A 23,607-nucleotide genomic window follows, 5' to 3' on the forward strand; every position below is an offset into this window, starting at 1 on the left:
CTGCAGTGAGTCAGGGGACGCTAGGGACCCAGCCCCTGGCAGCTGGGGCGGGGCCCAGATAAGACATGCTCAGCTATGCCCCCTCGGCTGTCCCAAGGGCCACTTGCATATTTGCCCCAATGGAGTGGTCCGTGTTGGCACGCCAAGGGCCCCAGGAGCCAGGCACTGCCTGGCCAGGCTGGGAGGAGCCACCTCTGACAGCTACAGTTCCCGCCTTTGCAGAAGGCTGTGACCTGGAGAACTTGGAGCAAACAGTGGCCTTGGGCAAATCGCATCACTCCAGGGTCTCATTTCTTCCCTGGGTGTATGTGCGTGGGTCTTCCAGGTTGGCCCTGCACAGCGGGAAGGACACAGGGTTCACAGGACCACTGGACATCCATCTTGTCCCCAGCTACCCTGGCCTGCTCACCGCCGTGCGGCCACACTCCTGGGGTTGGCTTTGCTTATAGCAGTCGGGGCCTTTGCACCTGCCACATTTCCTCCAGTTGTCACTCTCCCGTCACACCTTTGTGCGATGAGTTCCTTCAGGTCTCCTCTCAGATGTCACCTTCTCAGAGAGGCCGTCCCCGACTTGTCTCCCCAGTGTCTGTGCAACACCCTGCTTCTTCCTCTGTCACACCACAGTCTGAACTCAACGATGTTTTCTGAATGCAATCAGACAACTCGCAGTCTCAGGGATTCACTTCTCGCTCAGATCGCTGCATCTGTCAGTGGTTCCTTCTCTCTCATTCCTGAACGCACGCCTGGTGGAGATGCACCCACGTCGGCTTAACCACTCAGCCTGAGCAGGATGGCGTCCGGGGTAGTTTGCATCCGGGGGCTGATACAACTTGGGCCGCGTGAACATTCCCACAGAGCGTCTCTTGCCAGCATAAAGTTGCATTCTTTAGGATGGACGCCTGGAAGTGTGAACATGGGGTCGTACGGGCTTAGCCTCTGTGCCTGGCTTGTGTCCTGCAGTGTCTTAGAGGTTCCATGAGCCACTGTGTGAGCGTTCGGCCAGGAGTCATTTTCTGGCCTCTTTATGCCCTGACTCTGGCAGTGCCAAGGGGAACTGTGGGATTGTTTTAGAATTGTATGGTTCCCAGCCTGCGCCGCGGCTCACTAGGCTAATCCTCCGCCTTGTGGCGCCAGCACACCGGGATCTAGTCCCGGTCGGGGCGCCGGATTCTGTCCCTGTTGCTCCTCTTCCAGGCCAGCTCTCTGCTGTGGCCAGGGAGTGCAGTGGAGGATGGCCCGAGTACTTGGGCCCTGCACCCCATGGGAGACCAGGATAAGTACCTGGCTCCTGCCATCGGATCAGCGCGGTGTGCCGGCCGCAGCACGCCGGCTGTGGCAGCCATTGGAGGGTGAACCAGCGGCAAAAGGAAGACCTTTCTCTCTGTCTCTCTCTCACTGTCCACTCTGCCTGTCAAAAAAAAAAAAAAAAAAAAAAAAAAAAAGTAAAAAGAATTGTATGGTTCCCCTGTTGTGGGCCCATCTCATCAGTGGGGGCCAAAGCTCAGATCCAGGGGGCCCTTGCCCAGGCCGTACACCACAGGGAGTGGAGAAGCAGGATTCATACCCAGGACCAGCGTTCTGGCTGCGAACTCCTCTGCTCCCTGCAGTTGTTCAAGGTGGGATGAGGGCTGCAGTGAGGGCCAGGAGGGGGCGGGGTGTGCTGGAGCCGGAGCATGGGGGAAGCCCAGAGTGACCGGCACAGGCTGCAGCAGAGGACAGCGGGGGCCTGAGGTTTTTCCAGTTTTCTCTAATGACACAAGCAGAGCAGAGCCTAGCCAGGTCCCGTCAGTGGTGCCATGGTGATCATGGCGGGCAGTGCCCAGGGAGGGAGGCCATGGGGGCAGGGCAGGCGCAGTGCCTCCCACAGAAAAGGGAAACATCTGAGGGGCCAGGTCCCCAGCTAAGAAACCCCCATTCCCAAGCTGGCAGGGGCATGGGCCGCCTGGGGCAGGCCCAGCGGAAGTGGCCGGACACCTGGCCTGAGAGGGCCTAGGGGGCTCAACCTGGGAGTGGAGCAGCGTCACTGTCCCCCAGCGCCCTGGAGGGGCTGGGGGGGGCTGGGTGGGTAGCAGGCAGGGCGGGGCGCCGGGCTGGAGGTGGTTCCAGCCTGGGTGAGAAAGAGCTTGTGCCCAGGAGGCGGGGTAAGGTCCCTCGGTCTCCTACGCTGGGAGAACATCAAGCCCCTTCTTTCTGACAGCTGCCCTGACAGGCGGGCGCTGATTCTGTCCCACAGCTGTCCTGTGAGCTTAGCTGGCTCTGTTCTGTCCACGTCACCAGTGAGGAAGGGAGGCACAGAGAAGCGAAGTTTCCCGGGCCGCACAGCTGGCCAGCACTGCCCAGCAGTCTGCACGCAGGCTCTCTGGCTGCGCATTTCCGAATGCCCGGGCTCCCAAGCTGTGATCCTCCCCTCCCTGGTCCTTGGCATCCTGTGATTCTAGGGTGCTATCCAAGAATCTGGGGTCGTCTGGATTGGGAGTTTGGAGACAGTGACCCCCCTGTCGGGGACTGTGGGTCATGGGGCACTGGTGGCCCTGGGTCAGGCCTTGGGCCATGAGCTTCTGCTTGGGAGGGGACCCTTCGAGTCGGAGGGGAGCTGGGCAGTGTGAGGAGGAGGCTTCTGCACACTGCCTCCCCCAGCAGGTGAGTGCATTCGGAGTGAGCCTGGATGAGGAGACGCCCGATGGGACGTGTCCAGGAGGGCCGCATTTGGGCTGGAGACCTGGGCACCTCCTGTGAGGGCGCTGCTTGTTCAGCCTGAAGGAGGGAGGCAGAGACATGCGTCCACTCGCCCTGCAGAGCCCCTGTCCTAGGCGGTCACCTGGCATGTCCGGAGCCCAGCCCTGTCGCAGTGTAGGAGATGTCTGCTCCTGGCTTTGCTGCTTCCTGGCTGAGCAGCCTTGGGTGTGCTTCGTTGCCTCTCTGGGCCACAGTGGCTCCATCTGAAAACAGAACCCGTAATAGCTCCATGGAGGACTGTGAGGCCAAAATCATGGAAGGAATGCAAAGTGCAGGTGTCTGCGTGGTCCAGCAGGGCCCCCACGAGCCACCCATGCTATTTATAATTAAAGGAATCACAAGCACACCAGATCAGAAGTCCAGGTCCTGGGGCCAGCACTGTGGCTCAGCGGGTTAAACCGCCACCTAGATGCTGGCATCCCAGACTGGAACCAGTTCACGTCCCAGCTGCTCCACTTCCCATTGAGCTCCCTACTAATGGCCTGGGAAAAGGAGCAGAAAACATTCCAAATGTTTGGGCCCCTGCACCCATGTGGGAGACCTGGATTAAGCTCCTGGCTCCTGGCTTCAGTCTAGCCCAGCCCTGGATGGAAGATTCCTCTCTCTGTCTCTCCTCCCACTTTGTAACTCTAATAAAGAAATAAATTTTTATTTAAAAAAAAAAACATTTTGTTTGAAAGGCAGAGTTATAGGGGTGGGGGGGGGTGAAACACAGAGAGAGATCTTCCATCGGCTGATTCACTCCCCAAATGGCCGCAATGACCTGGGTTGGGACAGACCAAAGCCAGGAGCCAGGAGTTTCTTGTGGGTCTCCCACATGGGTGCCGGGGCCCAAGCATTTGGGCCATCTTCTACTGTTTTCCCAGACACTTTATCAGGGAGCTGGATTGGAAATGGAGTAGCCGGGACTTGAACCAGCACCCATATGGGAATGCTGGCATTGCAAGTGGTGGCTTCACCTACTACACCACAATGCCAGACCCCATAAATAAATCTTAAAAAAAAAAAGAAAGAAAGAAAGTCCCGGTCCTCAGCTGTCGCTTCCAGGGCTTGGTAGCCACGTGTGGCTAGTGGCCGCCTTGGGGCAGTGCTGGACTTGCGGTGGTGGGCAGAGAGTCAGTGCTGGTGTTAATTCAAGGGGACCCAGGAAGATCTCTCCCACCCCATCACCAGCCAGCCTGGGGGTCTCCAGTGCTGGCCATCTGGGGGGAATTCCCAGTGTGGCTGCCATCGTCAGCCAGGGGCTCATTTGAAAGTGACCTGGGGTGGGGAGGGGCGGTGTAGCTCCCAGGTGAGCTAGAGTCAGGGCTCAGTTACACCGCAGTCAGACCCAGTCAGAAGGCGCCCACTGCAGACAATTAGCGCCTTTGTCCTTGCGAGGGACCAGGAGTCCTGGGTGTTATCAAATCTGTCTGGCTCAGGGGAGGGTGCCGGAGGCAGCCAGGGCAGGGGCAGCAGTGGTCCTGGGGGGAAGAAGGGGAAGGGGGCAGCCTGGTGATTGGAGGACCTGGCACAGGAGCCACAGCCATCCCTTTCTGTGACCTGGAACACGTGCGTGTATTTTGAAGCCAATTGCAGGGGATTATGCCCCAGAAGGGCTCCTTGCTTGAGAAAGGGGCATCTGGAAACCGTCAGGGTGCACCTGAGATGCACCCCATCGGAATGGCTCAGCTACGAGTGCTGCTGTACTCTAGGGGCTGGGCTCTGCTCGCTCGCCATGGGTTAACCCATTTAATTCATCCAGCATCCGGGGAAGGGGAGGGTGGTCCTTGTCAATGTCACGTCACAGATGGGCAGCTGAGATGCAGGCAGGGGCTCAAGCAGCAGCCCGGGTTCCTGGGCAGCTCTGGGGCTGTCCTGACCCCAGAGGCCCCTGGAGCTGCCTGACCCCAGAGGCCCCCGGAGGATGGTGGCAGAGCCCCAGGCAGCAGTGCGCAGGGATGTGGTAGCACTCGGCCACTCCCTGCCTGCCACCCCGTGCCGCTCTTAAGGGAGCGCGGGCTCCTGCCTGGCACCCCGTGCTCCCCAGCATGTGTTGGGCCTCTGTGACCACACTGGGGAACGGGCGAGACACATGTGTGGCTCAAAACCCCTGACTGTGCGACCCTGGGCAGGTGCCCCTCTGAGCTTAGGCGCCTCATCGGGGAAGGGCGCAGAGAATCTGCACTCCTCTGAGCTGGGCACACGCCAGGAGAACTGATGCTCTGACACCCTGCCCTGGGCTTAAGTGCACAGGACAGCAGGGGCTGTGGGGTGAGCACAGCGGGAGTAGTGGCCGTAGTGCATGGAGCTTACAAGCCACAAGCAAAGTGCAATCCTAGTGTTCTTCTGAGGATCCTTCTGGCTCTCACAGGTGTACAGGCCAGCACCTTTACAGAACCTACACCCTTGTAGCCGGTCGTCAGCCCAGGCCGGCCACATCCCTTCCCTGTCCTTCCCTGCCACCCACAGCCTCCTGAGCTGGCTGCCTCCAGTCTGTGCAAACACTGGTTAAATGCTGCCACCCTCTGCTCTCAGCCCAAGAGTGCTCCCCTTCCTCGGAGCAGAGACCAAAATTCTTCACCGCGAGACCTGCGTGCCTGTGTCTCTCTCAGCTTACCTCCTGCTGGCTCCCCTTCGCACATTCTGTTCCACCGACACCACGCTCACCCGGAGCACGCAGCACACGGAGGCCGTCCCTAACGCAGGCTCTGCCTGCTTGCTGCCTGCAGTGCTCTGCGCTCCCTCCCTCCCTCCCCTGCCCCGCCACATTCACCTCCTCCAAGCATCACCTTGGCAGGAGGCCTTTCCTGTCCACCCCGCCTGAAGCTGCCCTGCTCTGCCTTAGCACCTCCTGCTCCTTCCTCTGTCCTCGGTCTCCACAGCGCGTTCAGCCACCTGACAAAAGGCTGGGGGTTTGCCGCGGAGTCTCCGTGTGGCTGGGCAGTTACAGTGCCGCTGCAGGAGCCTCTGCGGGAGCAGCACAGGCCCGGGCAGAGGCTCCCTCCCCAGCTTCCTACCTCCAGCCGGCGCCTCCCATCTGTGTGCCAATGGGGCAACAGTAAACAGATATTTTCCTTAGAACACCGCTGCGGCTCTTGTGTTACTCGGGGCACCAGTCTACGCACTTAATGTACGCGTTCATTTATAAACCCTCGCAAGACCCAGCGAGGCGAGTGCTATCCTTACTTCCTTTTACACAGGTAAATAGCACAGAGAGGTTCAGTGACTCCCTCCAGGTCACACAGTCATGAAGAGCCAGGCTGTGGATCCAGGGGCTGTACTGTGGCTGTGCTTGCTCTCTTTGGCGCATGAATTCACTCAGTCATCAACTATCTCTAGAGTATTTCTGTGTGGGTGTCGGTGCAAGATTTTAGAATCCACCAATGACTGAAAACTGGTCCTACATACTCTAGTAGGAAGTGCTGAGCAGGCAAATAAGAGAAGAGACAGAGATTCATTTAGCAAACATTCGCTGACACCAACTATGTGTCAGCTGTTCTAGCCTTGCAATCAGAGATCAATTAAGACGTGATTTCCACTTTGAGGGGTTCGCATTGAAGAGCAGAGGGAGAGGGGTGACTTATTGTGTGGGAACAGGACAAGATGAAGTGGATTTGATAGAAGAAAGTTTAGAGAACCGCAGGACCCCATAATGTGAGGCCTAACCATCTGAGTATTGGTTGGATGGAGGGAGGGAGGAAGGGAGGGAGGTAGAGACAGCAATTTAGGGAAGTGGATAGATAGTATTTGGAAGGGTGGCTGGGTGAATGGTTACATGGCTGGCTGGCTGGGTGTTTAGATGTTGGGAGGGTGGATGGGTGTTGGATGGTGGATGGTGGCTGGCTGGCTGGGTGTTTAGATGTTGGGAGGGTGGATGGGTGTTGGATGGTGGATGGTGGATGGCTGGCTGGGTGTTTAGATGTTGGGAGGGTGGATGGGGGTTGGGTGTTGGATGGTGGATGGGTGGATGGCTGGCTGGGTGTTTGGACGTTGGATGTTTGGATGCTGGGAGGGTGGATGGCTGGATGCTGGATGGTGGATGGGTGGATGGGTGGATGGGTGGAGAGTCATTTGGAAGGATGAGTAGTTGAATGGAAGGTGAAAAGCTGAGCTCATTGCTGGAAAGTTGGACATTTTCCCAGTGAGATCACCAGACCAGCTGAAAGAAAGGGTTGGAAATCCATGTATTCATTTGTTCAACAAATATTTATTAAGCACCTATTTATGCATCCGGTACTGTTTCGGGCTCTAGGATTAGACATGGTCCTTGCCTTTATGGAGCCGACATTCCAGGGGGACGCAGATGACAAACAAATAATCGAATAGAGAGAGAGCGTCCATTGTCAGAGGGTGATACATGGTGCGACGAAAAAGAAAGGAGGCAGAGAGGGCACGGGTCATAGGAAGGCGGCGGCATTTTTTCTTTTTTTTTTTTTTTTTGGAGGGAGCAGGATAGGCCACTCTGAGAAGGTGAGGTCTGACTGGGAAGCGAGGCCGCTGGGGAGTTCCGTTTGAGTCAGAGGGAACGGCAAGTTCAAGTGCCCAGAGGCAAAGGGGCTGGAGGTGGCTCTCACCCAGCGAGCAGGGAGCAAGAGGGAGGAGACGGGGGCCCAAAGTGAGGGCTGCAGGGGAACCCAGGCCCAGCACCACTGGGCTCTGGGAAGGGTTCCGGTTGGGCTGTGCCCTGGAAGGCAGCACGGAACACTGAGCCTGGGGTGCTGTGCCCCTGCGAGGGCACCCCCTCCCGGAACCCCCTGGACGGGAGCCCAGCTGGGAGGCCGTCAGCATTTTCATTACAGCGCCCAGCTCTCAATGGTTTACAGCTGAAGCGTGAAACAGGCCCTGGGCACCCTGCACCCCTCTGAGTGATTTACTTGCTCACCAGTTCTATATTTAGTGCCAGCTGGCGCTTGTTGGCCAAGTTTACAGAGAGAAAAAGGAGGGGGAATCGGCTAATTTGGGGGTTGTTACAAGCTCGAAGATGTGTTTCTCAATTGTTGAAGATGACTTCCCAGCCTTTAGAACGTTGCAGGTGCCCAGGCACCTCCTGGCCAGCCCTCTTCTCCTGCAAACCCACGTGTGCTTCCGGGTGAAAGCACTGGGCAGAAAGGACACGCACAGCAAGAGTGCGCCAAAGGGGTAGAGACACTGAGTCCTGAGCCTTCCTGCCTACACGGGCTGGGCTCGGGGCCCTGCACTCCTGCTCCTGCCTGAAGCCGGGGCCGCCCATCAGCCCTCCAGCCCAGCATGCAGCAGGCTGCTCAAGCCAGTGTGGACACGCTGTGCAGAGCGTGGACACGCAGCTTCCCACTCCGCGTGCAGGTCAGGGGCAAGCCCTGAGAGTCCACATTCGCAGCCCAGATAACGGCCCCTGCTGCGGCTTGCTGTGGTCGGAACACATCTTCCCTAAGTTCATGTGTCAGGAACCTCATCCCCAAGTTCAGATGTTGATGGCAGCAGGAGCTGGGACCTCTGGGAAGTGATGAGGGTTACATGAGACCCTGAGGGTGAGGCAGTCCCACCATGGACTGCGTTAGTGGCTTTATAAGGAGGGGAGGCAAGACCCCAGCCCATGGACCGCCCCTTGCCAGGTGTGGATGCAGCCAGAGGCTGCAGCTGGGGTTGGCCTTGTGCCCTGGGACTGACTCCCCGACTTCCAGAACCATGAGCTAGATTCACCTCCATCCTTGCTAAGTCGCTGTGGCTGTGGTTTTTGGCTAGAGCAACAGAAAACCAAGACACTGGTCCTGGGACTGCTCCATAGAAACAAGACAGGAGCCACGTGAGCAAAATTACACGTTTACACGTTGTGGGAGCCACATCAAAAAGGTAAAGAGACATTCGATATAAGCTCATGTTTCATTCGATCCAAGACAGCCAAAATATTGTGACTTTAATATGTAATGGATATCTAAACACCCAGCTCCTGGCGTTCTGTCTTCCCCCGTAATCAGTCTTTGGAATCAGGTGTTGTACACTCAGAGCATGTCTCAGTTCAGACTTGCCCCACTTCATGTGCCCATGTAGCTTGTGGCTCCCATTTGGGCGACACAGATCCAAAGCTAGCTTGAATACCTCTGGTGGCAGGGAGCTCACTCCCTTCTGGCAAGCCCACTCCATGCCTGAGGGCTCTGTATTGGGAGTGCCCCTGGAACCAGCAGGGTGAGTCCAGCCTCAGCCTCTGTGAACCCCGGGTGGTTGATGTTCTCAGGCCATGGCAGTTCGGGGACTCCGACCCCCTCCCCCCAAGCCCTGGGAGCCAGGCCCACACCTGCCGAGGCTCAGCTCAGGCTCACAGCAGCCCCGAGATGGCGCCTGCTCTTCTCAACCCCTGCTCCTCTTGTTGGAGACCCAGCCTAGGAGCGAATGAGTGACACCCATAGGGTGACCTTAGACCTCGAAGTCGGGATGTGGAGGCCTCGACTCCCTCTGCTGACAGATCCCCCGGGGGACCAGGTTTCAGGGAAACTTCCAGGCCCACTCTCACTCCTGCAGACATGGCAGGCTGCCCAGGTGTCTGCTGAGCACCAGGGACAGTGGCAGGGTAGGGCTCCGAGAGCTCTCAGCTCCCGGTGGCACAGAAGCCCTGGGTCTTGGCTCCTGCAGCAGCTGCTGGCGGCTCTGCCACCGTGACCCCCACCTCTGTCTGGGGAGGCCCTGCCCGGTGCTCAGCTGGAGACTACCAAGGTGTCCCCCAGTGGAGAACCCTGACTGCAGCAGGGGCCAGAAAAGGGCTGTCCCCGAGACAGCTCTGTGTGGCCTGGCTGCCAGCAGGCAGCGTGCAACCTCAGCTCAGCACCACCCGCACCGGGACACCAGCACAGAATGGGATGGGTAGAGCCCCCCCCCCCCCGGAAGCTCCTGCTCTGGAGTAGAGCACCAAAGAGCTTCATGGCAGGTGGCACCCCGGGAGGGGCCCTGCTGGGGTTTGGGCTGTTCAGCTACGGGCAGCCGAGGCCACTGAGGGTGCGCAGCAAAGTCCCCGCTCCAGGCTCCTTCCTGCACGGTCCAGGCGTCCCACCCTGTGCCCTTCCCCTTGCCCGCCTGTGGACTCAGGGAGTCTCCTGCCAGATCCTACCATGGTGGAATGCCCATCCAGGCTTCCCTTACTCATTCATTCATTCGCTCGTTCATTCATTCTTTCGCTGGTTCACTCAGGTCTCCTGCAGTTGCTTGGGAAGCATCTCCTGCAAGCCTGGCCTCTTCCAGATGTCTCCAGAGCAAGACATAGGCGGGCCCTGCGGTTCTGGAGCCGGCAGGCAGGCAGGCAGGCAGGGAGAGGGGCCAGGCCGGTCATCCTGAAGTGACCCGCATGGCTGTCAAGCAGGGTGGTGTGAGGGGGCGTGTGTCGGGGCAGGGAGGTGGCCAGCAAGGGGCGCTCTGGGTTGCTGAAGTGGAGCTGGGGAACAGGAAGCAGGGTCACAGGCTGAGAGAAGAGCAGTGGCAGGGGTGCCAAGGTGGGAATGGGCATGGCATGGCCCGCAATGCCTGACATTCGCAGGGGGTACTTGCAGGGCTGAGGGGCAGCAGGAGGGGCTCCCTTAGCCTCTAAGTCCTGCCGTGTGTCCCCATCCATACTCTGCAGGGTGCTTGGTTCCAGGACCTCGCACATCCATCCAGGGCCCCTTCGGCTTGCCCCCCTTTCCCACTGTCACAGCACCACACTACTCTCCTACTCTACCATCCCCCCACCTTGGTCTGTCCAGCTCAGCACTTCTGCTGCCAGTGGCAAACTCCTCTTCATCCTTCACAACCCACAGGACACCTCCCCTAGGAAGCCTTCAGGGTACACTCCCACTTGCCTCAGGGCAGTGTGCATTGGCCCAGTCTGCCATAGGAAGACTTGCTGCCCTGACTCCAGCAGAAACCGCCTGACCACCAGGCGGCGGGGAGGTCCCTCTGCATGGCTCTGGAAAGGCGGCGTGGATACAAGAGGACCCTCCCCCCACCCCCAAGCTCTGTTCCCCTGGCTGCATGTTACAGTCACCCAAAAAGCCTTTGAAAATTTCAAAGGCCGGGCCACACCTGAGCCCAGCAATCAGAACCTGCAGGACGGGGGTTGGGGAGGGGACAGGCAGTAGCAAACTCCGAAAGCCTCCGACTCTGCAGGCGACTCTGAGATCAAGCACAGGGCCGGGGAGACCCGTGGCCCCTGGCTGTGCTGGGCTGTGGAAGGGACTGAGCCCGCAGAGAATGGCAGCCTGGCCACGTCCATGCCCTGGTGCTCCGAGCTCCCAGGGATGCTGGGCCAGCTGGGACCCAGGGCTGTCAGGGTTTTACAGCATCCATCCAGTGGTATCAGGGCACCCAGACTGCAGCAGAGACACCCCCACGAGCAGGGTGCAAACCTCGGCACTGCCCCGCCCTGTGCCCTGGCAGCCACTCATCACCTCCTGTCGCAGGGACTTGCCTGTTCTAGATGTTTCCTAGGAGCAGAATCCTGTGCTGTGTGGCTCTGGTGACCGGCTCCTTTCAGTCCTGGGACGTTTTCCAGGTTCATCCGTGCCCTGGCATGTTCCAGAACCCTGCTTCTTCTTACACAGAACACTATCCCAGTGCACGCACAGACCACACTTCATAACATCAAAGTCACATGATATGGAGAGAAATCTCTAATAATGGAGCTTTCCCGGGATGCAGACAAAGGCTAGGATGGCGATCCAGGATACAGATGCCCAGGCCGCGCCGGCCTCTGGCAGGGTCAGGATCAAGTTGGGTTAGGACGAGAAATCCAGGCACGCTATGTTGACCACAGTTCAGTGGCACCTGTGGTGCTTGTGGGGGCCAAGCCCCGACTGGCAGAGGGCTCGGCTGCCGGGTAAAGGTGATCTCAAGGTCACGGTGAGTGTCAGGACTTGCTCAGAGGGAGCAAGGGGTTTCCCTGGCTTGGCCGTGTGGCAGCCCCTGGAGCAGGTGTCCCTGGCCCTGCACCTGCATCCTAGCGGGGTGTGGCAGCAGGGACTCCATTTTGCTGCAGGACCATCCACCCCCCATCACTGCACGTTTGCGCTGCTTCACCTTGTGGCTGTTACATTTCATGCTGCTGGAGACACCCAGGGCAAGCGTTGGCGTGGACGTGTTTCTTGCTGATTGCATGCTTGGCTAACCATGGGCCACTGTCTCCAGGCTGGTCCCTGAAAGAGCCCGGGTCTCTGGCCAGCAGAGCAGGAGACACCGGACAGACACAGGCCTGGACCTGATGTGCAGCATGAGCCCAGCTGTGCCCTGACTTCTCTGGCTGTGCGTCTGCATAGGGTTTGCTAGGGCCACCTAGGTGACCAAGTGCCATAGACACAGGCTGGGCCCTTGTTGGCTGGGCGGGTGGTAGCCAATTCACCAGCACAGCTGGTCGTGTGGAAGCGGGGACGTGCCTGTGTGCGCATGAGCACAGAGGGCTGTGGGTGTGCCTGGGCTCCGCAGGCAGAGGAGGGGCCTGGGGAGGTGTGAGCGTGCGCACGTGTGGTGCTGAGTATGCAAAGCCTGTGTGGACCTGGCTAAGGGGCAAGGGTGATGCCAAACCCCAAGTTCCTCCCGGGAGCTTCTGTGAGTGGACACCGGCACTCAGGGACTCCTTCGTTCATCCATGCACTCTACTGTGTGCCCTGCCCCCGAGCCAGGCTGCAGGGCTGATGGCAGGCAAGCAGAGACAGGCCCAGCCCCCTTGAGGCTTATGCTGTGCTTGGGGCTGGGGGGCAGCGGGACGAGGATGCCAACCTCTGACCTCTGACAACACTCGGGGCCAGTGCTGTGCTGCAGCGGGTTGAGCCACTGCCCCTGTCCCTGGCATCCCACTGAGATCTGCCCAAAGCCATTCCAGTTGTGGAGAGCCAGGGTGGAGAGCAGACAATGTTGATAACCACTGGGGCTGCCGAGGCAGGGGCTTGGCCCATGGGGTCCCTTGCACTGCTCTCTGCATTTCTGTCCAGCCATCCCTGGCTGCCTGTGCCTCATCTCCTGTGCCCTTGTGCCCTCCACTCTGGTCACAACAGGTGGCTTATCATTCCTCCAACACACCAGGTGCTCCCTGCCCCAGGGCCTTTGTAGTGCTGTCCCTCAGCCCACAGCCCTTCTGTTCACTCTCTGCATTGCATACTACTTGCCTCCTTGCCTTCTGGCCTCTGCACCATAGTAGCTCTCCGAAAGCCCTTTCTGAACCCTGCCCCGCCCTTCCCGGCTCTGCTCCCTTGCACGCATCACTCCTGGACCTCAGGCTGCACACATCCCGTGTCTGGGGTTTTGCCTGTCCCCTGCTGTGTCCCCAGCACCTAGACCAGTGCCGGGGACACAGCTGGCCCCAGTAAGTAGGTGCTCAATGAATGATCAGAGCGGGAACAGAGGATCCAACTGGAGTGCAGTGGTGAGGGGTGACCCCTTGTGTTGGAAACAGGACCCCAGGGGGAGCAGGTGGCACCGGCAGAGGGAAGAGCCCAGCCAAGGCCTGGTGTGGAAGGGGGTGCAGACCGCCAGGGAGGTCAGAGGGTCGGCGCTTCCTGGCCCGGCAGGCTCTCAGCACACAGGGGTGTGTGCTGGACGCCCCGTGAGGAGTTCCCTGGGGCGGCCATGCAGAGGACAGGCCAGAAGCCCGAGCAGATGCAAGATGTGAGGGGGGGCTCGGCCCAGAGGACCGGGACACCAGGAGCAGGGAGGCACAGAGGGGCCAGAGGGCTGCCCAGCCCCTGCCCACCAGGACTCAGGCCCTCAAACGTGAAGGCAGCCTGGACGCAGCTGGGAGGGCGAGGCCTGTGCAGGAGCCAATCCCGAGTTCCCAAGCTGCTAGCTCAGGGGGGCTTTGTCAGCTCCGCCTCCGATATGGGTGTGGCCACGGGGAGGGCCCAGTTGGCAGGTGAGCAAAGCTGAGGCCCAGCCAGCGGCCTGTGGTCCCACACTCGGGCTCCTTCTCGTGTGAGCCGCGGGAGCAGGGGTGTGTGAGTGCAGGAGGAGCTGTGGCTGAGACTGTGGCTGAAGGAACAGGTGCGCGTGTGTCCTGGGGGCGGGGCCATGGAGAGTGGGGGGCCTTGTGAGGGAGGGTGCGTGCACGTGGGGACCCAGAAGGAGGCGAGCCTGGGGGGAGGCGCTGTGGCCCACGGACAGAGGTCAGTTCACAGGGGGTCCCGAGAGCCTGGCCGCAGAACCTCAGCTTTTGGCCCAGGATGCCGGGATCCAGACAGCACCTGAGCTGCCGTAACCTGGCAGACAGACGCCGAGTTCCACAAGGCCAGGTCTGGATAAGGAAATGTATCTCTCTCTGGGCCGGGCTGCAGCCCCTCTTCCTGCAGCCTAGGCTGGCCTCTGCACCCCGCTGTGTGGTCAGGGCTACCCAGCATGCCTTGCGGTGGCCCTCTCTGTGGAATGCAGCTTCCCCAGCAGCCCCACCTGGGTAAGACAGGAATATTCACTTGTAGTCGGTGCATCCAGTATGACTTAAAGAATGCGACTAACAAGAAAATACTCTGAATATTTACCAGGGAGAGGGGGCTGTTCTTCCCCTCTTTCATCTGAGTTGCCCAGAGGAACACAGCTGCTGCCATGAGCTGAGCTGCAGCTTACCGCTCGTGATGGATAGACGCTGGGAGCGGGGGACGGGGGAGGGGGGCAGAGGGGAGAAGGAGAGGAGCAGCAAGAGGAGGAGGAATGGGGAGCAAGGGAGGCAGAGGAGGAGGAGGAGCAAGGGGAGGAAGAACAGGGAGGAAGGGCAGGGGAAGGAGGGGGAGAGGGAGGAGCAAGAACGGGGAAGGAGAAGGAAGAGGAGGGGGAAGAATGGGGGAGGAAGTGGAGGGAGGATTAGGAGGAAGAGCTTGGGGAGGGGGAGAGGGAGGAGGGAGAGGAGTGAGAAGAGAGGAGGAGAGGAGGGGGGAAGAGAGAGAGGAGGGGGAGGGCCAGGGATGAGAGCAGGAGGAGCAAGGGGAGGAAGAACCGGGCAGGAGGCGGAGGGAGGATTAGGAGGAGGAGCTGGGGGGGGGATTCTGCCACGTGCCCCTGGAGGGCCCTCAGCCCCACTGTCCTCCAGGCTGCCTGCCCACAAGGTTCCCCCTGTCCAGTTCCAGGTCCTTGGAAAGGACCCCACATGGGGACATGTGCGTGCGTCCGGGGGTTTCCTGGGCAGGGCTGGGCAGCTCCAGCTCTGACATGGAGAGGACGTGCAGGCAGAGAGAGAGGAGGCCCGCAGCCGTCGTGGGGCTGCACTGGTTCCACGGAGGCAGGGAGGCCTTGGGTGAGGCAGCTGCCCCCAGGAAGTTGGAGGGTCTCGGGGGCCCGCTGTGGGTCTGCTCCACAGGCAAGGCCACCCTTCGTCCTGCTGTATCACAAGGCCCTAGCATCACATCGCCTGGGGTCATGTTCCCTACTAACATCCTAACTGTGCCGCCATGGCCAGCACCGGGACCCTCGGGCAGCCGGCTGCCTCATCTCTGAGAAGCGGTGACAGTGACTCTGCCTCTCCGGGTGGCTTCAGTGTTAAATTCTGAAACAGCAGCAGGGGGCACAGCTCCCACCCTGCGGTGCTCACTCTGGCGGTGGGGGACGGGTGGATGGAGGCAGAGTCGGTCAGTGTTGAGGCCTGGGCTGGGACATGGCCACCACTATGACCCCAAGACCCCCACAGTGCCACGCAGTGCCTTCTGTAACCAAACCATCACGAGCGCGAGGCCCTGTGCCCAGTGCGGCGCCTCCCACACTTTCCGCCAGTGCTCCAGCCCTGCAGGGTGGCAGAGTCGCGAGTGCAGGGGTGACTTAGGAGCCAGTGGCATTTGGGGAAACCCAAAAGGCATGCAGCAGCACTGGCACTGGCGACAGAAGGGCCAGGACTGGAGAGAGTGCAGCCCAGGGAGAGGAGCCACACTGCAGGCGCTGCCACCACGGTGCCCCGCGGAAGGAAATCCAGATATGCCCTGGTCCCCGTCCTCTGCCCTCCAGTCCCTGCCTGTCTCCCATAGGCTGTTCCTTCCCCGGGCGCCCAGGGAAGGGGTGACCTGGTCAGCCTCCCAGGGTGGAGAAGGGAGTGACAGCGAGGGCAGACACCAGTCACACACCGAGGATGGGGCCGCGTGTTTCGCTGGGAGGGTACAGGTGTGCTGGGCCGGAAGTGAGAACTGTGGGCCACTGGGGTTGGAGACAGAGCCAGAGGACTCCGGGGCCATCTCCTGGCCCGAGGGCCCTGGGATCTGTGACAAACCAGAGCATCATCCCTGCGAGAGGAAGCTGCCCACCGCACACCTGCCCCCACTTTCTGTGCAGGTCCCTGACCAGCCCCCACCTCCTCCATGGGATCGGCCAACCTGGGCTCTGCTGGGGAAGGCTCAGGGACCCTTCTGCTGCCGAGTACAGGGGACGCCAGCAGTGGCATCATGGTGGGGGCACCTGCAGTGCAGACACCCTTCCGGATCCGGGGGCGGGGTGTTAGGACAGGAGGGCTTCCTGGAGGGGTCGGCCCGGGTGTGGGAGCAGGCAGGAGGGAGAACGAGGGCTGGAGCTTTGTCTGCAGGGTCCCACTGGGCACACGGGGCAAACCATGACTCCCTGGTGTCTGCAGCTGCTGCTCCACCCAGCCATCAGCTCCTCCCCCTTGACCTCTGGGACAGGTGGCTGGCTGCTCTCCTTGCCTCGGCCTTCCTTTTACTTGCACAGCCTTCTCAGCTTGCCTGAGCCACACAGTGGTGCAGGGGCAGAATCAGGGCCTCCTCCCATGGCTCCTCTCCTGCACAAGGCTGCCGCCTCCGAGCCAGTGCCTCCCAGCACTCAAGGAACAAAACGAGAACTCTCCCGGTGGGAGCCTGGTGTGTGAGACACGCGGTGTCAGACCCTGCTGAGACATCCTCGCGCTTCCTCTGCACCATTCTCTCTGACCAAAGACTCACGCCTACCTTATAATGGGCAAATCACTAACGATGCATTCCGTGCACCTGCTCCACACCCAGCGCCCCCTGCACAGGAGCAGGATGGCCAACCTCAGAGGGGATCGGGGAGGGAGCAGCAGATGTGCAGCTAAGCCAGAGCCCCAACCTCCAGCCCTCAGGGCCTGGCCTCCCCCGAGACCTCTTTCATAAGGAGCCGGTCCCCAGCTCCCCACAACTGCCCCTTGCTGTTTGGGACTTAAACCTTCTCACTGAGGGACCAGCCCTACGCTTCACCAACGCTGCTCCTCCCACACGTGAACCGATTCCTGGGCTGCACTACGCTGTCAGGGACACAGACTCAACTCAGGCGGCTTAGGAACAAAGGGAATTCATGCGTCCTTGGGACCGAGTGGTCCTGTGGTCATGAATTCAGATCCAGGTTCATCCAGTGTCAGGAACCCACAGTGCACTCCCCTCCCCCTCTCCTCTCACTCAGCTGTTTGCTTCCTGGGCACCCGTTCCCCAGCGCTGAGTCCTGCGTCGCCTCCTGCTGCTGTCTGGGGAGAATGAGGCAGTGGCTCTCCTTTCTGTCCCCACAGAATGCCCAGGGCTAGCTCTGAGGGGCCTGGGCCAGCCTGAGTCATCCACTTGTCCCTGGCGATGACTGGTGCCATCTGGGGAGCTACAATGATGACCCCTGGGAGCAGGGCCAAGGGCTGGAGGGCCTGCTTCTGTGCCACACCTCACTGGGGAGAGAAGTTGTGCCCACCTGCAGGGCCACACTGAGCTACCTAGAAAGCAAGGGGGCAAGAGAGGGGTGCCAGGTGTGGAGGAGTCCGGGCTGGGCAGGGTGGGGCTTGGAAGGCCTGGGTCCTGTGTGGCTGCCCGGGACCAGGAGGGTCCTCCTGGGCAGTGGGAAGCCCTCCCAAGTGTGCCTGGCGCTCCAAGCATATGGGCAAGACAGGTGGACGCAGCTTTTGTTTTTAGAACGAGAGCCCCTGTGATGGCTGCCATCCAGGGCTGCCCTGCGGCACCGACCGTGTGGGAGCCAGTGCCTCAAAACCCCTTCCTCCCTCCAGGAAGTACCCCCCAACACACACACCCTGGTTCTCCGGGCAGCCCTGAGGGGCTGGGACAGGCCCAGGAAGCTGCCTTTGATCGTATCTCCTTGGCATTAAGAATCAGGACTTTTCTGGAGCCAAGTTCCTCCGCAGACCCCTCCCAGGCCCGAGAACTCCACCCTGGTGGATTCTGGGCTGCGGGCAGCACCTAGGACGTGGCTGCCACTTACTGGAGCTCCATCAGAGAGAAATTGATTTCTCTCCCTCCAGGGCTGCAGGAAAACCTGCTGCTCCGTGCAGGGAAAGAGCTCAGGTGCAGCCCCACCTAACTGGGAACCGGAAATGCCTTTAGAAACCCCAGCTGCTGCTTGCACACACTCCGTGATGGGGAGCTCATCACCTCCCCAGCAGTCCCGCCAGCCCTGGTGAGCTTGGTGAGGAAGGCTGGCCCCTCCTGGAGCCCCGTGACTCTCCAATGGGTAGGATCCAGGTGCTGCTCCGTGCTCACCCTGTCCCCAGACAGACCTGCAGAGCCCATGGGGCTGTGGCCGGGGACCCCACAAACTTCCTTCCCTGAGCTGTTCCCCCTCGGTTAGTGCAGGGCCTCCAGCTCCCTGGGCTGCTTTGTCTGGCTCTGGCCATCCCTGGAGCACAGCCCAGTTCCAGAAACCCCACAGCAAGACACAAGTCCCTAGTGTCTCAGTCAAGATGGCTTCAGGCTGTTGACTGCTCCTGGCCTCTTGGCTCGTATCAAGCCCATGCTCTAGAGCTTTCTACATTTCTCAGTCTCTCCCACCCTGTGCTTTTGCAACTATTGCTTTTAATAACAAATTGTAGGTGTTCCCCCTCTTGGGGCTGGGTTCAGCCTCCTGTTTTCATCAGGGCCAGGGGCTGAATCCTGCCTTATGCTGCACTCCCACACAGCCCTGTGGGTCCTGGAGGGGACTGGAGCCCGACTTCAGCAGCATAAAAAGACCCTTCTGCCATCCAGTTGCCCCTCTTCCTGGCCACCCACCACGCCTGACACGTCCCCCTGTGCCCTGGCCCTCAGCAAGTGTGCTTCCTCCAGACCGGTCCCTCTGTGGCTCATGCGTGACTGAGGGCCTCCTGTCCGATGGAGGCCCGGGGGTCACCCGCAGACCCTGCAGAGCGGTCACCACCAAGTGCCACCAGTAAGCTTCCTCCCCTCTCTCCGCTGCCACCAACTGGGCCCAGGGGTGGGCAGGGCTCCACCCAGGTCTCTGCTTCTGCTTGGACCATCTCAGCTGATGCTCTCCCAGGGTACCCTGCACCAGTCGCTGCCCTTGGCCCAGTGGTAATTCCTGCAGATGCCTACCTGGCCTGCTGGTCACCCTCACCCTGTGCCCTCCAGCCACGCTGCTGGGCCTTGGCACGTGCGCCTCCAGAGCATGGCTCATTCTAGTGTATCTTTCCTGACACCCAGCTCCCAGCCCTCTTGGGGGAGGCTTAAGCTCCACACAAGAGCACCTCCACCTGGTCCAGTTTTTCTTTTGCACTCCCTCACACGCCACGGTGCCCATCAGTTTATAATTAGACTGGGGGATTGCTCATCCCTTGGCCGGGAAAAGGAAAGCTCCTGCGTGTGCATCCCATGGGGCCCTCCCTGGAGGCTGCATTTCCTACTGACTCCTCACAAACTATCCGGAGATACTGTGCGCTCTCACAAGCACAGTCTCTTGAGACAGAGGTCTTCCATCTAGTGGTTCACTCCCCAGTGGTCACAACGGTCAGGGCTGGGCCAGGCTGAAGCCAGGAGCCTGGAACTCCATCTAGGCCTCCCATGCTGGGGGCAGGGGCCACCTGCTGCTTCTTTCCCAAACATACTAACAGAGAGCAGCAGGGATTCAAAGTGGAGCAGCCAGGAATCGAACCGGTGCTCATATGGGATGCCAGCCATACAAGCAGCTGCTTCACCACCATGCCATGGCCCTTGCTCTGTTCTCCTACCCAAGTGCCTGGCCAGCGGGCCCCGGCTGGCAAGTCCAGAGCTACCTCCCTCACGGGAACAGTTGCAAGACATTCCAGTGGCTACGTCTGCTGGCATTATTAAAACCAGTCTCCCTGGTGGCTCCATCCTTATGATGGTTCCAATGGTCTTTTGGTCACTGTGCAGGCCTGTGGCCCGCAGTGGAATTGTCAGTGTGATGCTGACAAAGCCTAGTTCCGGCTAAGAAACTGGCAGGTGCAGTGCCAGGTGGTGGAAGAGGTGAGAGTAGCCACAGTGGAAGGATTGTGGGCCTGAAGCCAGGAGGACACGGCTGGTGCTCGGGCCTGCCACGGAGGAGTCACAGGTGTCCCCCGTGGCTGTGGCTGGGTGCTGTGGGCAGAGGGTGTCAAAGGAGACGGCTGGCCAACACCCAATGAACAGCTGCAGAAAACATGGCTGGTGTACAGCTTGGAAGGTCGCACAGCTGTGACAAGGAGGGAAACCCTGACCCCAGCCACAAAGTGGCCCGACCTTGACAGCGCTGTGCAGAGTGAGCGGAGCCAGCCAGGCATGCTTCCACCTTCACGTGGGCCTAGGCCCCCGACAGCTACAGGAGGGCCGGGGGGACTGCCTGTGGGCGCAGACTGCACGTGGGGCTGATGGTGAAGTTTCCAGGGTCCTGGTGGGGCTGGTTGAGCAACTCCACGAGTGCCATACAAAACCACCGCATCGTACGTTTTACGTCCACCGCGTGCTATGGGACTTCTCTTGAGATAAAGCTGTTAAAGGAGAGTTTGCGAATGAAGCAGAACCGAGTTGGAGGAGCATGAAAGGGCTGGTGCAGCACCCTGGGGTTGGCCAGAGAGGGCGTGGGGAGCTGGGGCGGCTCCCATGCCGGGGCAGCGACGTGAGGCTGTCGCGGCAGGGGCTGTGAACTCAGCTGGGCCAGCACAGCCATCCGGGGGTGTCTTGTGGGGAGACAGCAGGGGAAGAACTCCCAGAACTGTGCTGCTTCTGCCTTCTGATCTCCTGCCGTGAGCCATTCACCATGACCGTGGTGTGCCCCAGGCCCAACCCACCAACCCCGGGCACGCCTGTGTCCTGGAGCAAGCTCTGATGCCAACGCACAGGTTGGCCGTCTGGGGCAGGAGACAGGAGCGAGAAGAGACACCTGGAAGGGAGGTGGTACCCTCTGTGACCTTGGGCAGGACATTCAGAACAGACTCAGACGTATGGAGCACTGGCCAGGATGTGGAGCACCTGGAACGCTCACTCAGAGGGCCGTGTGGGTGTGGTGCAGGTCCATGAGATGCACAGTGCAGTGACCAGGACCCCTACAGAAAATCACACTAACCCCGACTGAGCTCAGCAGCACCATGTGGAGGGAAGCAATCAAGTCATAAACCATGTCCACAGAATAGTTTCACTTGCATCAAGTGCAAGGTCAGACAAAACTGGGTTGCACTGCTTAGGAGCCCAGCCACAGGAAGACAATATAAATAAAAGTTAGGAACTGAGCCGGTGCTGTGGCGTAGTGGATAAAGCTACTGCCTGCAGTGCCGGCATCCCATATGGGCGCCAGTTCGTATCCTAGCTGCTCCCTTTCCAATCCAGCTCTCTGCTATGACCTGGGAAAGCAGTAGAGGACGGTCCAAGTGCTTGGGCCCCTGCACCCATGTGGGAAACTCAGAAGAAGCGCCTGGCTCCTGGCTTCGGATCGGCACAGCTCTGGCCATTGCAGCCAAACAGGGAGTGAACCAGCAGATAGAAGACCTCTCTCTCTCTCTCTCTCTCTCTCTCTCTCTCTCTCTCTCTCTCTCTCATTCTGTCTGTCTCCCTGCCCCTCTTCCTCTCTCTGTGTAACTCTGACTTCCAAATAAATAAATCTTTAAGGAAAATAAAGTTAGGAACACAGGAGCCCAGATCTCAGGTCTGGGGTGGATGGGCAGAAGGGCTGGAAGACCACTGGGGTGCTGTGGGGGTGCTGTCCAGGTTCTGTTCATAGGGATCACGCTCTATAACCATTCCCTTAAAATGGACACGGCATTCAGTGCTCCTATTACACACAGACGCCACTCCACAGTTTATAAAAATGCAGCATGCATAGTGCCCCAAGCTCCTGAAAAGATGCTCAGTGTCATCAGTCAGCAGGGAAACACCAACCAGAGGAGCCCCGAGACGCTGCGTACTTCACGGTCACCAGGATGGCTAGAGCAAGAAAGGCAGCCAGTAGCAAGTGCTGGTGATGACGTGGAGAAACGGGCATGCTCACTCGCCACTGGCGGGATGGTGAGAGGGTGCAGCCGCTCTGGATGAGTCTGGTAGCTCCTCCACATTCACAGTTACCCTAGGACCCAGCAATCCCATCCCTCACTACTTACGCAAAATAACTGAAAACATACGCCCAAACAAACAACTTTAAACCCATATTCCCAGCAACCTCATCCCAGATAGCCAGAAAGTAACGCCCACCTGGATGTCCACCTCCTGGTGAGTGGAGAAACAATGTGATCTGCCCAGGAAATGCCGCATTAACTGGGCCTAGGAAGAAATGAAGGGTTGACACATGATAGGCCATGGACTACCCTTGAAAATACTGCATAGCAGTGTGACTCCTTCACAGGAAAAACCCAGTACAGGCAGATCTGCAGGCACAGAGGAGAGGTAGGTGGGCAGTGGGGAGGTTTGGGGGAAGGGAGAGTGACTTCTCCAGGGGTCAGGTTTCTGTCCAAGGTGATGAAAATATCACAAAACTGATCATGGCGGCCCTATCTGTGGACCTAGTAATGGCACTGAAATGCATGTGTTACGTGGTTACTTTATAGGGTGTGTGGATTGTATCTTCATAAAGTTGTTTTATTAAAAGCAGGTGGTGGGGAGTCCCAGGGAAGTCTCAGAGGCAAAGTGGCACGAGTCGGGGATTCTGAATGTTATCATGGCCATAAGCCCAGGGCTGAATCTGGGCTTCTGGCTGCCACTGCTGCCCAAGCAGCCTCCCACACACGGCCTCCCTCTACCTTGGTGGCCACTGATGGCCTGGGGCCATAGAAGCAGTGACTGGGCCCCGAGTCAGGTGACATCCTGGCTAATCCTGCCGACGCTGCATTTTGAGAGCTTCAGCGATTGCATTGTGACTGCGGTAAGCCGGGCACAATCACAGCTGCCCCAGCCGGGGCTGGTCACCCAGACGGGCACCCAGCCCTCTCCTCAGGGCAGGGGACAACAGCAGAGGAAGTGAGGAACAGACACAGCTGCATTCTTTGCAGCCCACTCTCTTCACTTGAGGCCAGGCTGGCTCCCAGCTCTGAGCTGCCCAAGAGGAGGGCTTACGAGCCCCCTTCCCACCTGGGCCTCAGGGTCCAGGGACATGATCCTGTGCAACCTCCCCCTTGCCTGGCACCCAGCAGGTGCTCAGGGAATGCCCGCAGATAATTCACCACCAGGGTGCATTCAGACTCCTCTAGGCCGTTATGCCCCAGACCCAAGTAACTACTGCTCAGGGTCCCTGAGGCCCTGCAGGGCCGGCCAGGCACCAAGCCTGCATCTCCAGGTGCGGGGGAGCCTGGGGCGCAGGCCAGAGCCATGGTGCAGGGAAGGGCAGCTGAGAGCATGGTGCAGCAGGCAGGGAAAGAGGTCAGTGCTGTCTTGTCAGTGGCAGCACTCTGGATCCTGGATTAAAGACGGGGCACAGAGGCTGCTGGCCTCTGCCATGTTACCATCCTGTGACACAGGCCTGCTTCAGTGCCACAGGAAAACGAGAGGAAGAAGCCTGTGAGCCTGGGGCTGGGCTTCGGCACTGGGCAGCTCTCTGCCTTGTACCCTGATGGGTGTCTGGGGTCCACAACCCACCCAGAGCACAGATCCCATGATGGGGGTGGAGGTCCCCTCGCCTCTACCTCGGGGCCAGCGCATGGCTCAGGACTGGGGCCACAGGTGGCACCTGCTGTGTGTGAAGGTGGGGGTGGTCAGGGGTCATGCAGGGACTGGGGACGCAGCAGAGGATGAGGTGGGTGAAGCCTCCTTCCAACACGCGTCCTGCGCTGGAGGC

At 59.7% G+C, this 23,607-nt stretch overlaps 1 protein-coding gene across 1 annotated transcript in view; it reads left to right on the forward strand.

Moving 5' to 3' along the window:
• The window catches only part of WNT7A (Wnt family member 7A), a 48,369-nt gene that overhangs the window by 22,241 nt on the left and 2,521 nt on the right, over nucleotides 1–23,607 (forward strand). The window lies entirely within an intron of this gene.

The sequence above is a fragment of the Oryctolagus cuniculus genome, chromosome 10 (genome assembly GCF_964237555.1).
Source record: "Oryctolagus cuniculus chromosome 10, mOryCun1.1, whole genome shotgun sequence".
Taxonomy (NCBI): domain Eukaryota; kingdom Metazoa; phylum Chordata; class Mammalia; order Lagomorpha; family Leporidae; genus Oryctolagus; species Oryctolagus cuniculus.